The 17,685-nt window shown below is 34.6% G+C and overlaps 1 long non-coding RNA gene across 2 annotated transcripts; it reads left to right on the top strand.

Annotated features, from left to right (window-relative positions):
- The first annotated feature begins 5,971 nt into the window (after positions 1 to 5,971).
- Positions 5,972 to 7,941, top strand: LOC136816792 (uncharacterized). 2 transcript variants are annotated; one of them, XR_010847982.1, is made up of 5 exons: positions 5,972 to 6,178; positions 6,453 to 6,552; positions 6,781 to 6,979; positions 7,189 to 7,310; positions 7,518 to 7,941. It is a non-coding gene; the product is annotated as an uncharacterized lncRNA (long non-coding RNA). The 2 variants fall into 2 exon arrangements; XR_010847983.1 differs by having other exon boundaries at positions 6,804 to 6,979.
- Positions 7,942 to 17,685: the final 9,744 nt, after the last annotated feature.

Raw genomic sequence — 17,685 nt, forward strand, 5'->3', positions numbered from 1 at the left:
AAACTGCTAATCAAAAATCAGAAACAAAGTAATAATTCATTGCAGAGCGGGTATGAGAAATAATCTTAACCGAATAACTAACCAGCTGGAGTTTACTCTTCTAAGTGATACTATGCACTTTCTTGCCTAAAGAACCAACCCCACCCCCCCCCCGCCCACACCTCGACTAAAAAGTTCAAAATTGGGAGCTAAAGGAGATAAACATTTAAAGTCAATATTTCCAAGTTTTTATTTGTCCAATAAAATTTCGGGAGAAAAAGCCTAAATTAGAGGCCACGGCTTTAGCTAAGCATTATTTTTTCTGTTGGGATAATATTGGGGGAAGTAGGATAAACCAATTAAAAATGGTACAATAGTGTGTAAAAATAGTGGTATACTTGGAAAAAACCTGTTTTGGGTTGAAAAATCTCAAAAGGACCGTCACCCCAGCCAATGAAATAAGACAAATCCAAAAATATCATTCGGTTATAACACTGTGGAAATCAAATTTACACAGGAATGTGTTTTATTATCCGTTACTGAATTCCCTAGTATATGTTTGTAAAAATCTGTGTCGGTGTTAAAATCAAAGGAACGGTCGCCACCGCGATGAAATTACAGGAATTGGTTTTATATCCTTTATTGAATTCTCATAGTGATATGTTTGTAAAAATCGTGTTGGGTTTGAAAAATCAAAAGGAACGTCGCCAGCCGCGATGAAATTACCCTCAACTGCTCCAACTGGGGACTATCTTACGCAACATGGGACGGCCATTCACCAGCATTTCACCAAACCTCAAAAATCATTAGATTTGAGTTAAGAACCGCGTATTAAAAAATACCTGATTTTCTCTTTCAATTTTACATAAGTGAAAATACAGACCAGATATCAACAGTTCCATGTTGCGTACCTCATCCAGTTGGGAGTTGACGGTACGATACAGATTAAAAAACAATCATTTTCAGCCGCCATAATACAGTGAACTCTCCGATCTTGTTCAAACTACACAGGAATTTGTGTTGAGTACGTGAGAAAGGGTAACTGCATCAGTGGAGGCTAACATGCAGCCCTCAATGATGACCTGGCTGGTCATTAAATACACTACGCAGCTCCGCTGGCAGCTCTACTCTACTATTTTTGTTTTGATTATTTTGTATTTTAATGACCAGCCGGGTCTTTCATTTGAGGGATATGCATGTTTGCATCCACTGATGCAAGTTACCCTTTTTCACGGTATCCTTTACTGAATTCTCATAGTGATATGTTTGTAAAAAATCTTTGTCGGGTTTGAAAAATCAAAGGAACGGTCGCCAGCCTCGATGAAATTACACAAAGTCCAAAAACGATCATTTTCAGCCATAATACTGTGAAAATTTCTCCAATCTTGTTCAAACTTACACAGGAATTGTTTTTAGTATCCTTTTACCGAATTTTCATAGTGATGTTTGTAAAATATCTGTGTCGGTTTGAAAAAATCAAAGGAATGGTCGCCAGCCGCGACGAAATTACAACAAAGTCCAAAACGATCATTTCAGCCATAAATGTGAAAATTTCTCCGATCTTGTTCAAATTTACACGGAATTGTGTTTTAGTATCCTTTACTGAATTTTCATAGTGATGTGTTTGTAAAAAATCTGTGTCGGGTTTGAAAATCAAAGGAACGGTCGCCAGCCGCGATGAAATTACAACAAAGTCCAAAATATATTTTCAGCCATAACACTGTCTGACTGTGAAAATTTCTCCAATCTGTTAAAATTTAACAGGAACTGTGTTTCATTTATCCTTATTGAATTATCATAGTGATATGTTTGTAAAAAATCTGTGTCGGGTTTGAAAAATCAAAAGGACGGTCGCCACCGATGATAATCAACATAACAAAGTCCAAAACAGGATCATTTCAGCCATACATAACACCACAAAAAATACTGTGTATCATGGCTGTGTTTTGAAAGTTTCATGTCAAGTTTGAAATCCAAAAGGACAACCACCAATTAGATGACCAAAAGTCCCAATAGATATTTTTACGCATAAAATCAGAGAAACACACGTATTTGAATTCAGTATACAATAGCAACAACGTCAACGCAACATCAAACTTCTCATAAATCATGTTCAAAACATCATGAATAAGGATGAAAATGATCAATTTTTCACTGAGATTTGTCAGTATTCACAGCTCACCAGTCCACGACCTTTCGATAGCCATCTTTTTCTAATATTTTCGGCCAATCAAATCACAGTATTATCGGAATCAGTGATCCGTTTTTGTTAAATCGGAATAGATCATCGGATTAGATAAACAGACAAAAAATGTCTTGACGACCCTTCTTGTCGGAAGAGAGAATTAAAGGCTCCTAGGCCGGAGCAATAAGTGAGCTTCCTGAAGATAGTACCTCGATATTCAAAAAGAATATGCTAGACCGATATTGTGATAGACCAACCAACAACTATGCTAATGGAATTTATGTGTCTGTTTCAAAAAATGTGTTATGCTGAATTTTTGAGGTTTTATAGTATCAAGTATGTAGATAATAAACAAATGATTGCCAGCCCAATGACTTGTAGATGATCTAGTTGAATCAAATCACCAAAAATGGGTCCCCAAAGATTGTTCCACTCTTGTCCAGTCAGATACAAAATGTCGTAAAGTTCCATTAGACTCCGTCTTCATGAGCCAAATAGAAAACAAGCACCCCGAAGATTATGCTCATCTCTGTTAATGTTATATTATCCTTTTCGTAATGAAAATAGTTACTCTCGCAGGAACACAATTCTTACACACAGAAACTATGTGAACAGGTTTGTAGAAATGATTGAAAGGAACAGAGCTTTATCCAACCATTTCTGGTTTAGTAGATGATGATTAGTAAGGTTTAGAACGACATCACGCTCAACATGAATGATTTGAACAGCAGGAAATGAAGAAACAAATGCTGAGCTTGAAAGTAATACTGCAAATAAAATGAGAATCAGATGAGGAAGCTAATGAAACCAGTACCATTTAGGGCAGCATACAATGGAATCTATTTTGCTTCCTGATAATGAAATAAATACTCGTATAAGATCTCTTAATCCTCAACAGAGAGAAGTTTTTGATGTAATACACAAATGGGGAAGAAATTTTGTAAAAAACCTGTCTTCTAAAGATCCTAAAATTGTAGAGCCATTCCATAGTTTCTTAACCGGTGGCGGAGGCGTGGGAAAAAGCCATTTACTTACAACAATTTATCACTCATTGTCTAAAACTTTAATGTACAGAGGAGGAGAACCTACTAAACAAAGGATTCTTGGCTTGCCCCAACAGGTAGCAGCGATCAATGTCAATGGAACCACAATTCACACGGTTTGATTATTCCTACAAAAAAGCTATTTCCCTTGAATGCTATGTCAAAACAAAATTTGCAAAAAAAACTTGCTTGCGTTGAGATTATAATGATAGATGAAATTTCCATGGTACCTAGTCGCTTATTTCGAAATATTGATTCAAGGTTACGTGAAATATTCAGTTCTGATAACCTTTTGGTGGAAAATCGGTCTTACTTTGTGGTGATTTGTATCACTCCCACCAATTTATAGAGATCCAATTACAAAGCTGATTGTTCATCTATGCAAATATTGTCGGATTTGAATTATTAGAAGTTTCCAAATGGCAGAATTGACTGAGGTCATGAGACAGAGATGACATAGATTTTGTAGATCTATTAAATCAAGTACGTTTAGGTGAACTTGATGAAGAAAAAGAAGAACTTTTAAAATCTAGATTCATTACAAAAGACAGTCCAGACTACCCTGCTAATATAACTCATATTTATGCAGAAAATAAGCCAGTAGATTTATACAATTTGCAAATGCTTGAAAAATTACCGACTGAAAAGCATCTAATTTCTGCACAAGATGAGGTACCAAAAAATCTGACAAGAAGTGATTTGAATTTTATTGAAATGCTAAGCAAGATACAGGTGGTTTAGCTCGTATTATGAAATGAAAGTAGGTGCTCGTGTTTTGATATCAAAAAAATTGACATTGCTGATAGATTAGTCAATGGACAAGTTGGAACAGTTATGAGGTTCAAATTTGATTGCAATAATAAAATATCTGGTTTATATGTAAAACTTGATGATGTCCCACGCAGGTAAAAAAGGATCCAATTGGATAGTGTATGTAGAGAAAAACAATGGACGTTGATCGAAAGAGCAGAATCTACCTTTGCGACTAAAAAAAATAAGCAAAAGTCACCTATGGTTAAAGAACTCAATTTCCACTGATCTATCGTATGGCATGTACTAGTCACAAGTCCAAGGGCTAACACTTCAATCAGCAGTCGTAAGCGTTGAGTATTTGGTCAAAGAGATTTCAATGAAGGTCAAAGTATGTTAATTTGTCAAGGGTAACTGACATAAACGGACTATTCTTAATTGGTGAATATAGTAGAAATGCTATCAGAGTCAACACTGAAGCAGGGCTTGAATATGAACGTTGAGAAGAAGTTGTTGGTTTGCAAAAGGTTCAAACTTTTTCATCTGTTTCTACCTCTCCCAAGTATTTAAATATCTCCCTTCTTAATATTCGCTCGATGCATAAACATGCTGTTGACCTAAAAAAATCTGAAAATTTAATGAACAGTGACTTGTTATGCCTTACTGAAACTCGCTATCACCTACAAGTGATACTAGTGGAATTGATCAAACATTAAATAGTTTTAATATTGAGTATAACAACAATTCAATTAATCGTTTTCAAAACACTGCATGTTGCACAAATTCTTCTATTCAAATTTTAGAGTGTAATAAAGCAGCAGGTTACACATTGATAAAATTCAAAAAAGAGACGTTTAGTAGTCAACCTATTAGCCTTTTAATCTTGTACAGACCACCTAATTCTTCAAGAAACACTTTTCGTGAAGAACTATTGCAACTGACAAGTTATGATGATGTAGACATTATTGTGGGAGATTTCAATATTGATGCACTAGATCCAACAAATCAAGACCTAAACGAAATACTTGCTTCATTCAAAATGATAGTGAATGAACCAACTCATCTTGCTGGTGGCCTTCTGGACCATGTTTATATAAAAACAAGTTTTTTTATTAGCCAGAGAGAAGTGAATTGCTTTATAAAGGATATTTATTTCTCCGACCATGATGGAGTTTGTTTCACTATTGTGAGTGATTCTTAAATTGTTTGAACTGCTTGGACTGCTTGAACTGTTTGATATGGGGGGGGTTTACAGTTTGGAGGGTGGGATACATAAGGGATACAAAATTCTTCAAGAGCAAAGTTTCTAATATTCATTATAAAGTCGATTCAGTACATTTATAAATAAATAAATCACAGCTTATTCTGATGAATTTTGAATCCCTTACGTATCTATCTTAGAAAAAAAATCAAAACTGACAATAAGGAATTTGTTTTAAAAAGGTTTTTAGTGCCTTAAAAATAAAAAAACTTTCTTGTAAATTTTAATCTTTTGGATGGTTATGAATTTCTTTAAAACGTCACTTGTCACTTTTGAGTGGACACGATACTAGTTGCAAAAGACATTTTCATCAGTCACATAATTTTTTATAATTTTATGTACAGTATTTAAAAAATTTGGATTTTAAGAATTTTTTTTATCTATTTAACAAATTTGGATTTTAAGAATTTTTTTTATCTATTTAAAAAATTTGGATTTTTAGAATTTTTTTTATCAAATTGGAATATTAATTTTGTACATTCTTTATTTATTTATAGTGCATTTTTTAGTTAAAAATTGAATTATGATATGCATTAACTTTTTAATTTTTTTTTGAAAATCCTTTTACACTTTTTATAGTATTTTTTTAATCAACTCATCAATTTATACAGAATTTAGAGTTACAAAATTAACAAAATGAACAATACAAATAAAAACCCTGGACTAAAACTATATGTTGGACTGGACTGGAATATTATTTGCGTGTTAATCGTTCTGCTGTAACTAAATTATTATGTTTTGGCTGGAGAAAATATATGGGTATTTGTATGGTATGATGCTGGTAATTTGTTAATGGTTTTGTTGTAGTATTAATTCCTGTTACGTAATAGTGTTGGTAGAATGAGGCAACCTAAAAGTAAAGATACAAATTTTTGATTCATTGGCAACTTGGAAAAAACATTGATTTCACACCACCAAATTCAGAAACTCTAGATGCTACAAAAGTTACAAAAACAAGAGGTTAGTAAGACTTGATAAATTTTGAGAGAATACTACTTGAGTACTATACTTCAAAGTCACAGTTTATGATTCTCTGCTTAAAAAAATTGACAAATAGGTATATTCTTAACAATGGTTGGTATTTTTACAGACAATTGGTATAAAATCTATCGAAGTGGTTACCAATTTCCGAAAAGAAGTAATTTATCACACGTTTTCTCTGAAAAGAAAATACAAATAAATACATCGAGGTGTTTAGTGCGTTTTAATTTTATATTTTACTCTGTTATTTTAGATATCAATCAACGATCAATTGTCATTTGGCTATCATGATTCGTAAACAATTGTCACTGTGTTACTCCGAACTCAGAGTCGATGCTACAAAGTACATTCAGGTAATTTAATTAAACCTTACAAAACATTTAAAAACCTGAAGGCTTTTCTATTTTCTTACATAAGAAACTGTCACATTTCAAATCAACATTTTACAAAATCTACAAAAAATGAACATTCAAATCTATTATCTATTGACAAAAAATATTATGGACAGAATGTATATATGATTGAATTTGGTGTTGAAATGAAAATGTTGGTAATTTGTTGATTGTTTATTGTTGTTTTAGTATCCGGTGTTACATGTTTTTAGTGTCGAAAAATTCCATGGCTTTGCATCGTTTGTGCTTGGTATACCGTCACGTTCCTGTATTTGATGTTGTTTGGTACAATATAATCGATCATTTCACTCATCATGGCTTGGTACTTTTAAACCATCGGCTCGTTTCTCGACACCTGAATACTGTAATAAGTTCATAAAAGTGATAGGTAAGCTAAAGGTCTCTTTTTTGTCCATCTAAAAGGTTAACGCTGACACTTTCACATGCATTTATAGGTATATTTTACAAAGCAATCTTTTTGCAGTACGCAATTAATCGTGAATGATCTAAGTTTTAAAAAGTGAAATGACTTTGTTCATATTATTGTCATTATTTACCTGTGTATGGGACTTTAATATCTTCATTGTTTTGTTGCAGATATACTATGCAGAGATCAATCAGTAACCAAATATCATGATTCTTTATCAACGACGAAAATATTGCTTCCCTCTAACACCATCCAATAGTTTGAATGTCGACACTACAAAAATCGAATTAAGGTACTATAAGCCTCCAAAATGACCTACATTAAAAGTTTGCACAGTGGTCAATTGATATTTTGATGAATGCGAGTATTAATGTCAAAAAAGTGAGAATCTACTGAAATGATTACTTCATACATTCTACCTATCAATAAATTCAACTCTTGTTTTTAATTTGGAGAAAATATTATAAAAAAATATCTTGTAATTTTCTTTTTTCTCCAGAAATTCAATCGTCGACAATCAATTTTCAAAGTTTCTTCGCCACTGTTTATGCTGATATGATTGGAAATATATACACGTTAACGTATCCTAAGCACTCTCTATCACGTTTCACGATTAGATTGACCGATGCATTTTTAAAAGTTTTTCGTCATGACCATTCGTTATTGGAGTATTATGCTGTTATGTTTTTTGGTTCATTATACCTATCTTGTTTCAATTTGCCTTGTTAATCGAAATACTGCTGCTGGAATTAATGAAATTGGAATTGGACAATAATGATACTGTAGACTTTATTTCAACTAATGAGAGTAAATTTTTAATGTCTTACGAAGAAGTGATTTTTGTACAATAGTAATTTTGTTAATATTTATAAACAACTACATGATTATCTAAAACAACATTGTTCAAATCTTTTTTTTATAAATTGAAAATTGAAATTGTTTCAAAGCTCGTTAATCGACTCTATTGTGGCAAAACTTGATTTTGGCACCCACTTTGCCTAAGCCACCTTCAAGAATAGTTGTATCGTTACTCTTAGGTGCCAAATAACGTAGATACTAAACACCGAAACGAATGAAAAACAACTGGAAACACACGAGTGGAAACGAGTCCCCGTAAAGATAAATTGGCATTCGGGTTCTAATGGTGATCGGTGCCATATACTTGATCCTGATGGACCTTTACGCTTTGGCGAAAATATTGTAAAAATGTTGTTTGGATAAAAAAATATTTCGTCACTTTTTGCTCTCACCGAAAACAATATTGCTTTCCCACTAAAAATCTCTGAAACTAATTTTATTTAGTCCCCTAATCGTCCCTGAAATCGTTTTGCATTGCTCTTTCACGAAATTAAATTTACGCGAACAAACAATGAACAGCAAAAAGTTTAAAAGAGACAATTTTATATAAAGTGAAAAGCACTAACAGCACACTCATGGGATTTTGAATTTATCGAAACGAGTTGTTGCAATAAACAGACTGTACCTTTATATAATCATAAAGGTTGGCGAGTCCAGTCAAACACAGATTTGATCTGCAGCGTCACGCTTCACCTTGCCTCAATAGTTAAGTCAAATTGACACAAAGCATTGCTACATTGCATTAAGTACCTAATCCTAACAGCAAAATTTTGAAACAGCAAACGCATTAAAAAAAGTCACACTAACTCATGTACAGTTCCTTCATATCTTTCTGGAAAGTCGCATACAATTCCTAAAAAGCTTCTTCCAGCAAATCCAACTAAGCATCAAGGCTGACCTTCCAGCCTCGGCTGGTTTATTGTTTCTTCATCTTTCTGAGTTTTTTCATTGTTGTAGCGGTTCAAGTAAAATTTTTATATGTTCATTATAAATAATATGACAAAATAATTTAATAGAGTAATGTTCGTACCATTGTTATCGTAGAAAACAAAGATTATTTGATCTTAAAACACTCCAGACTCCATAAATTATCATAGCTATTGCCATTAGTTCTGATTAATTCTCGTCAGAAATAGGGGGGGGTTTGTAGGGGTTTTCGAAATACCGTTTTCCCGTCAAAATTTTTGCTGAATCCCGGAATCCCGACAAATTGAAAAAAATGATAACACCATCACACCGGTTTTTACAGGTTCAAATACCGACAAAAATAAGGCCAAATACCGTCACCGTCTGATTTTAAAATACCGTTTTCCCGTCTTTTATTACGTCAAATCCCGTAATACCGTACTAAAAAAGGGCCAATCCCGTCACACCGTAAAAGTACAACCCCCCCCCCCGAAATATACTATTCATATTCCATTTAACGAATTTTGTAAGGTTATTTAGGTTGTATTAATCCTTTATGGTTACATGCATTTACTTTAAAATTAAGTTCAGGCTTAGTCTCCAATCTAATAATAACTTTTCAACGATAGTGATATGGCTGATAATGCAATAAAGATGATATTTTTTGTTTATGATTGTTTTGATCATAACTCACTCTAGCCTTTAAAAAAAATACTCCTAAGGCTATTTTATGATTCTAGGCTACCTCAGGAATGCATAGAAACCTCCTCAGGACCAAATAATGAGTCATGGAGTGAGATATGATCCAAAACACTCCATGATTAATTAATCCTGAAATACTCCAAATTTTGAAATTTCAAAGAGCTCATTTCAAAGCCCTTCCCAAATATCAATACATATCAAAGTTTTGGGAAAATTCATCATGCGAATGACGAAATAATTAAAATAAAGTGATTTTCACGATTTTCGAAAACCTGATTTTAATACAGTAAAAAAAAACATGTCCTTATCAGTCCGCCCTAATTTTAGTCACCTCGTCTAAACTTAGTTACTAAGGGCTGCCTAAGCGGTTATATTTACAGTTAATTTGGCCAGGTGTATTCGTAACTACCAGCAATTAGCTAGTGCTAAGGGGTATACACTGCAGTGCACAGGGTTAGTGCTGATTCTGGAAATGCAAACAACTTAGCTGCTAATCTTGGTGCTAAAGTTAACAAATGGGTTAAAAAGCAGCAATATTGCGCCAGATCTTTGCTGGAATGGTCTGGAAAAACGACAACAACAGTCTTTTTCAGAGGAAAGTTCACTTCCACTATTAATTATCCCCTGTAGGGAAAAAAATCAAATAAAGGGAAGGTCTCAATATTTGACAGTTAGCCCTCAAATTAGAAGCATTTTCCTGTTTCAGCATCTCGTCTGTCAGGTACCGTCATCGAGGAAAGTTGGCGTGGAATTAAGTTATTAGGATATATAAAGCCCCTTTGCCAAAGGTTCTTTTACTCTCCTGCTGATAATAATTTGAATCTGTAAAAATATTTGTCATCCCTCAAACCATCTTGTTACTTTCCCCTGATGACTTTTTTTTACCCGATACTTCACACTATCCATTAACGAAAGAGGATTATTATTTAGGCTTCTGCTCAGCCTCTAGCGAAAAAAATTTCTTATAGAGACTGTTTAATACTTGGTCGATTCCTTTTCCCAGAATATGCCGCTTTTTGCCAAAATTCGGCAGACTAAGCTTCTACTCATCCACTAGTGAAAAAAAGTTTCTCATATAGGAAGTATATCTATAGATTGAAGTCTGCGATTCAGACTAATTATTATTAAGATCCAAGCAAGAACTGTAAATACTGTTGAGTTCTTTCTAAAAACAGCAATATTTGTTCAAGGCGTGACTATCACTTTCGCTATTTTGAATCAAAATATGATGGAATTTTCAGTTTCGGTAGGTTCAGAAATGACATCTAATCTATCATGGTTTTGAGCGAACCACTGACGTTGTGTTACTATCAATGATTGGCTGTACCGCTCTGGGGGAGGGGGGTACTGACCTTGACGGCTGAAGGGGACGTACCGCTGGTGTTTGAAAAATGGACCCTGTCAGATATAAATATCTAGTAAATTTGGGACCCTGTCACGAAAACAATCGAGAAGTTTTCCCACTTTCACCCTAAAAAGTGGCCAAAATGACTAAAGTAGACAATTTCCATCCTGTCCATAATTTCCAAATTAGTAAATTTAAGACCCTGTCAGATATCTTCAGAGCCTAAAAAAGGGACCCTGACCAGTGGTACGTCCCGTTACCAAATTTTGGCTAAGTGCCTCCCCCTGGGCTCCTTGCTTCCTGACTAAAAACGAGAGTGGAAACAAACTGGGTTCTAAAGTATATTGAGGTGCACCAATCATAGCCTGTACCAACCCGCTCACGGGCGTTTTTTATATTTTCAGTCAGCGAAGGAGAGTTTGGTATAGGCTAAACCAATTAGTTCCTTTAAAATTACATTTGCTATTAAGAAAAACTTTGAAAGGAACCGTAAAGTAGGACAGACTCTTAACTGGACCACGGCTTTAGATTGAACACGTCTTTGCATGAATTAATCAGAATCTTCTGTCTCAGAGTTTATACTGGATTAACTTGGTTTTTGAGTTTAAAAATTTTTGCACTCCGACCATGAAAGAAACTGGTATGTATCTAGTTAGATGTTTACGATGTGTTAGAACCGCATTCAGCGTAAATATGTGACGTAACACGAGCATACAAAACCACGGACAGAATATCGGGTTTTCTATCTTTATTTCTTTTTTTAGAAGTATATCTAAAACGTAACTGTCTGCAGTTTGCAGGGTAAGAGGGGGTAACTTACGACGACGACCCAACCACGCGATTACGATTGTAAAAAAAAGCTTTTTTGCTTATTCAGCCTTGTCGGCATAAGTTGTGCGTATGCCTTGTAAATTATCAACAATAATAACAATAATATCATCTCTCTTTTTTTCAAAGATCGCTCAAAAGCTAATCTATTTACCCTGCTGACAATAGTATCGCCAAAGGAATAAGTGACCAACAAGCTATTATATGGGATGAAAAACTTTATTCCTTTATTCCAAGCTAACGCGCCCCACCAATTGACAGAAAAAGAATTTCTTTATTTCCAGTCCTTTACTACAAAAACAAATTTAAAAAAAGATCAAGTGGGGTTTTTACTTTTATATCAGCCCAAGCAGTTGAGATCACTAAGATAATTTCTTGGAATCATGCTGATATTTCCCTGGAATTCCGTTGCATGAACTTTTTGTATTTGCTCCAGTGCTTTTAAATCTTGGTTATTTTTAACGATTTTTCTCCACCAGGGCTGATTTGACCATGACACTGTTACAAGGGTTTTAGGTGGTCACAAGATATGTTGATATATAATCCAATCCTTACTACAGTGGCGTATCTTTGGGAAAAACAGTCCGATTTAGAGTGATCTTCTCGCAAATTTTGGCAACTATAAAGTCAGCGATTGAGTAAGTCCCACAAATGTTGAGATTGACGATTGACGATTCATAGGAAGCTAAAGAAAAAGTAACGAAATCGTCCCACACTACTGTTGACGTCATCAAGTGAGAGTTTCCCAATAACACACAATTTTCCCTTGATACAACATACCTTTTTTAGACAGCAGGCATTTTTCTTAGTTTAATTCATTATCAAAATATTTTTGATACCTGAGTAATAACTTTACTAGAAAACTACTTCACTGTTATTTTTGTTCTGAAACGTAGTCATAACAGTGAGTGGGAAAGTTTGCAACATTCAGATTATAACAGAAGTTCCTGTTTCAAGTGTTTATATTTCAAATTATGGGATTTAAATTTGTCGAAAAATCATCTTGAAAAATTAGGTTTTTTGATCCATCATTTTAAAAACAGGCAAATTGGTTTATCCTGTTGGGCGGTTTTTCATGTCAAATTATTTTGCACTAGGTACAAAAACTTTTGAATTGAAGGACTATAATCAAAGGGAGATTCCCTGGAAAATTTAAAAAATACAAATGAATTTTAAAATGAACTTGCTTTGGAATGAAAGGTTTTGGTTTGACTTTTAACATTAGATTTATCCAAAAACTCAAAAAGGTCACAATGCAGAGAATGTTGTCCAGAAAAGCACTAAACCCCTTCAAAATCAAAATATCTGATAAAGTAAAACTGAAATGCTGTATTGCCATTCTTGCCCGAACTTTTAAATTTTGCGATGAAACACTTTGTTATATATTTACAACCCCTTCTCACAGACCCGGTAGAATTTTTTCAGCAAGTGGGGATAAAAATAACGGACTGAAATTCGATGGGGATTGATATTCTCATATCCTCTATGACTGGGGATTTAAAATCAATTGTTTTCAAGCCAGAAAATTCAGCGAGGATGGGTAAAATAGCACAATATTTTGCAGTTAGGATTAGTTTATTTCATTATGTTCAGCGGGGACAAAAACTGAAGGGTAATTTTCCACCGGGACGATATTTTGGTCAATTTTTCCAGTGGGTCTGTGAGAAGGGAGTGTATATTTCGAACTTTATTGTATGATTACGAGTCTGTACGTGCAAAGAATATTTTTAAAGTAAGACGTTTGACCTACTTTGATAATGCAAATGACTTGGCTCACATCCATCAACGAACTTGGTTGCTGGGAAGTTGTCTTATGACGTCATACTTGCTTAGATCAGCCTCTTGAGATTCCGCAAAGATATGTAGGTCCGTGAAGAGAAAGAAAAATTCAGGGCACACGCTTTACAGTTTATTCATTCATTTTGTGCTTAGATTACGTAAGCCTTTTTTTGCACTTTCCAATAACTATTTCATCAAAGCAAATCCTAACTTAAATATCGTTTGATAAAAATTTCTTCAAAACAGCTCTAAGAAAAATTGACGTCATAATTAAAGCGAAATTCGATAAGCGTAATAAAACTTTATAGCACCTTATTGATGACCCGATAAGTGCTCCACCGTCTTGAATCTACTGTTTAAAATTTATTATTGAACCCTATTATAACAAGTTTAGCCTCTACGAAGGATTGCTTTATTACTGACGTTGTCAGTACAGGAAAAACAAAAGGATTGTGACCTTTTTTAGTCACCTTAATCCAACAGTTTTGTTTATAAACAGGCTCTTAAAGTGAGAGATAGGACAGAAAAATTTCTACAACTTTCGAGTGTGTCAGTTTAAATAGTAGAAAGTTTCTATATCGCTAGGATGTCGTTCGGTTTGTTGGTAACATATGGCATGAGAAAAATTGTGGTGTTTTTTGTTGTTTCAAATCTTTTACGACTACGTTTCATTTCATGATTTATTCTGATGGCGAATTTATTCACTGGCTAAATCAAAATTTGCGTATTCTTATTAGTGACCATATTTACAACCAAACGTCAGTCCGTAAAACTTTTGCTATAAACCGCGATCGCTCAACTCTGCTCAAGTACTGTACACGTTTTTTCTTTATAAAAACATCCAAAAATTTTGAAACCTTCGGATGTTATTAGCTATTTGAGTTTTAAGCCTAAAAATGTTCTTAACATGTTCTTAAATTTATCAGTTCAGTAGCGTAGCCAAGGGGGTGCAAAATTTGAATAGAAGAGCAGATTTTTATGACTTCATGGTATTAAAAGGTAATTATAGTGGTATAAAAATCTGCTCTCCTACACAGGTTTTGCGCCCCTGTTGGCTACGCTACTGTAGTTTTTGGGTATTTTTATCCATTTTCCTAAGAACCAGTAAGAAAGTAGATATTTTGGAGTTCATGATTTCGAGATTTTGGCAATATTGGATTGGTTGTCAAATTGAGAAAACTCTTTGAAAGATATTACATTATGACATATGATGGGGTGGTTTTATTAATCCATTCCCGAAAAGGTTTTCAAGGGTTTTTTTTCAACCAACCAATTTGATTGTTCAAATTTTGAAATTATGAATTGTATGGGCTAGATCAAACCAACTGCTCCGAAAAGTGGTTTGAAAGTTTGATGGAAAACTGAGAGCTAGCATCAGGGATGCATTGAAGAGATGTTAAACCTTGTAAAGGCCCCTTGGTTTATAATAGCACCCCTGTTATAGTGACCCGCGGTGAAAACTTTCTACCCAATGGGATAAAAATCTTATCGATGGTGAAAATTGTGAAAATTGTTTGATCTAAAAAATGATATTAGTTACACGGTCTTCTCGAGGTGGGATACATGATAAACAGGGTCAGTAAAAGCCGTATTGGTGACGAGGCTTGCCGAATTTTTTAAAGATTTTCTGTTTGTTGACTTTCTCAACCCCGACCATTTCGATTTCGATTTCGATTTCAAGTCTTTTCAAAACAAAACATACGAAAGCGCGTTCGTCAATATGCAATGTCTTCTTTTTTTCTCAATCGAACGCGAGGGGGACCGAGGTAGACAGGATACGGTTTATATCCCACCTCCACGTGATGTCTTTTGATGGCGGGATAAAAAATTATAACTAGTGTCTTTTGTATTGGGTATCAGGCTTCAATATGTAGTTCTTTGATAGGTATGTTATCTTTATAGGGATGATTATTGGGCTGATTTTTCAGGGTGACATATAATTTGTGCCCGGGGGGTACTAGGGTTGCAAGCTGACGGGGGGGGGTGCCGCCCGACTTTCGAACTTTGGACCCTTACCGGGACTAAAAAGGAGAAAACAAAGGAATATTTTGGGAATTTTACGACCTTTAGCGGGACTAATTTGACCAATTTTGACCAAATTTCGATCTTTCAGGGGGTAAAAAGTTGAAATTTTCATATTTTTCCGACCCTTACTGGGACTGAAATTTGATTTTCTGATTTTTCCGACCCTTAGCGGGACTTTGGAAGTCCAAAAAAGGTACCCTTAAGGGCGGCACATACCGTACCCTCCATTTGCCTAAGTACTCCCCCCCCCGGGAATTTGTGACACTCGGGGTGTGTAACAGCCGTTCCTCTACATCACAAACCAATACAAATCACACTTTAACATGATCGATCAACTTTATTAATATTATATAAGTCTTAATGTCGTAAAGATGGGTAATATTTGGTTTTGACCTAAGAGACCGAAAGGCTTTTGCTGGTTGAAAATTTTATTTTGAATGATTTTATTTTGTTATACTTTATCGAGGATTATATGACAGAATAAAAGGATTGATTCGAAATGTCTGTTAAAACAGCCAGACAGTCAAAATATTTTTCGTCTTGATGAGTTGTGTTTTGACAGTCAACAGAGAGAGAGAGAGAGAAGCTATTTTACCTGGAATTTATTTTGATATTTTATTTCAGCAGCCAGAGAACATTCTATGACCTTTAGTAAGACATCAAGTTAAAGTTCTTTTGTTTTGAAAATGTGAAAATCTAAAGACATCGATATTACACACCACACTTACCTTACGTTGTAATAGCGAGTTTATGTATTCGAGATAATTTTGGCGGAGACAGTATAAAGAAAAGTTGATATGTCCCAAAAATCGCCATCCACTTTGCTCAATGACGGTAAAGACACCAAATATCTTCATCTGGGTAGGTGTGCAAAGGCGATATAGAGCCATACATTAACTATGAAATTTTTTTTGCGTCGACTTTACTTACCGTCACCCTTGATATTCTTCTATACATAAACTCGTTAATACATTAATTTGTAGCAATTAGATAACTGAAAGTAGTACCGCGGGTAGTTTGGCTTTGGCGAACAAGCGCTCGTTTAACTTTGGAGAGATATACATAGACAGAAATAGGAAATCAAAGGATAAGAAAATAAACATTTTAGGATTAGTATTTCTTTTCAAGAGAGGATATGTGTTAACTTATTTTTCTAGCTCCGTCTCTAATGGGGGGGGGGGTTTCATGGTTGGCGGAGGAGCGGAATCGGCCCTTTTTTCGGACGGAGTGGCGGAATTTGGCGAAAATTTAGACGGAATTACGGAAATTGGGTTCTCTGACGGAGACGGAAAATTAGACAATTTTAGTGCGGAAAAACGGAATTTAGCAAAAAAATTTGCGGAATTTCGGAATTGGTAAAAGATATTCAAAATTTGCGGAATTTTCGACAAAAATATAGAATTTCAAAGGAATTTCCGGTGACGGAATTTTGGTTCAATTTAAGACGGTTTGACGGAAATTGGAGAAAAAATTGGCGGAATTGCGGAATCGGGTACCCCCTGAAACCCCCCCCTCTAATGACCCTCAGTGGCTTTGAACGGTGTACACATTTTCAAATTTTTACCATTCCCAATCTATCACCATCATTTAACATTTCCATTCATTACCTCTAAGGCTCTTTTTTCTTTTACTTTTTTTATATGATTAGACCCTAAGAGAGATTAGGGCTGTCAAGGTTAGTGAGTGGCATACAAATTTTGAATATGTGTTTGAGACATGGTTACCTATCTACGTCTTCGAAGGCGTTTACAAAGAGTATTGCAGTTGAGAAATCTGTGAGCTAGCACGCTTTACATGCCTCCCAGCGGTTTGCGTGAATACGTGAATGGACCTTTTTGGTTGCGTGTGAATGCGTAAAAATTGAAAAAAAGTAAGTAGATGCGTGAATTGAAAAAAACTTGCGTATGAACTTGAAAATCTACTTTTTGATCCATTTTTTTGGGACAAGCTGGAGTTTTTACAAGCTCTTTCTTGATTTGGTTGGTCGTTAACCAGTAATACAACAATTTTATTGCTTTTTCTAAAGAATGTGTCATTTTTATTACTTCGAATGACCAATTACTGAAGTATCTTAAAAACTCCAGAACATCCCATTTTTTTGCATGAATACGTGATTTTTCCCGCCCAATTTCTAATGTTTCCTCGATTTTTCCCGAACAATCAGGTTTGCGTAAAACTCGCGAAAATTTGCGTGAATTCTTGAATTTGGAAAAAAAATTGCGTA

This window comes from Clytia hemisphaerica, unplaced genomic scaffold (genome assembly GCF_902728285.1).
Source record: "Clytia hemisphaerica strain Z4C2 unplaced genomic scaffold, Clytia hemisphaerica genome assembly, whole genome shotgun sequence".
Lineage (NCBI taxonomy): Eukaryota > Metazoa > Cnidaria > Hydrozoa > Leptothecata > Clytiidae > Clytia > Clytia hemisphaerica.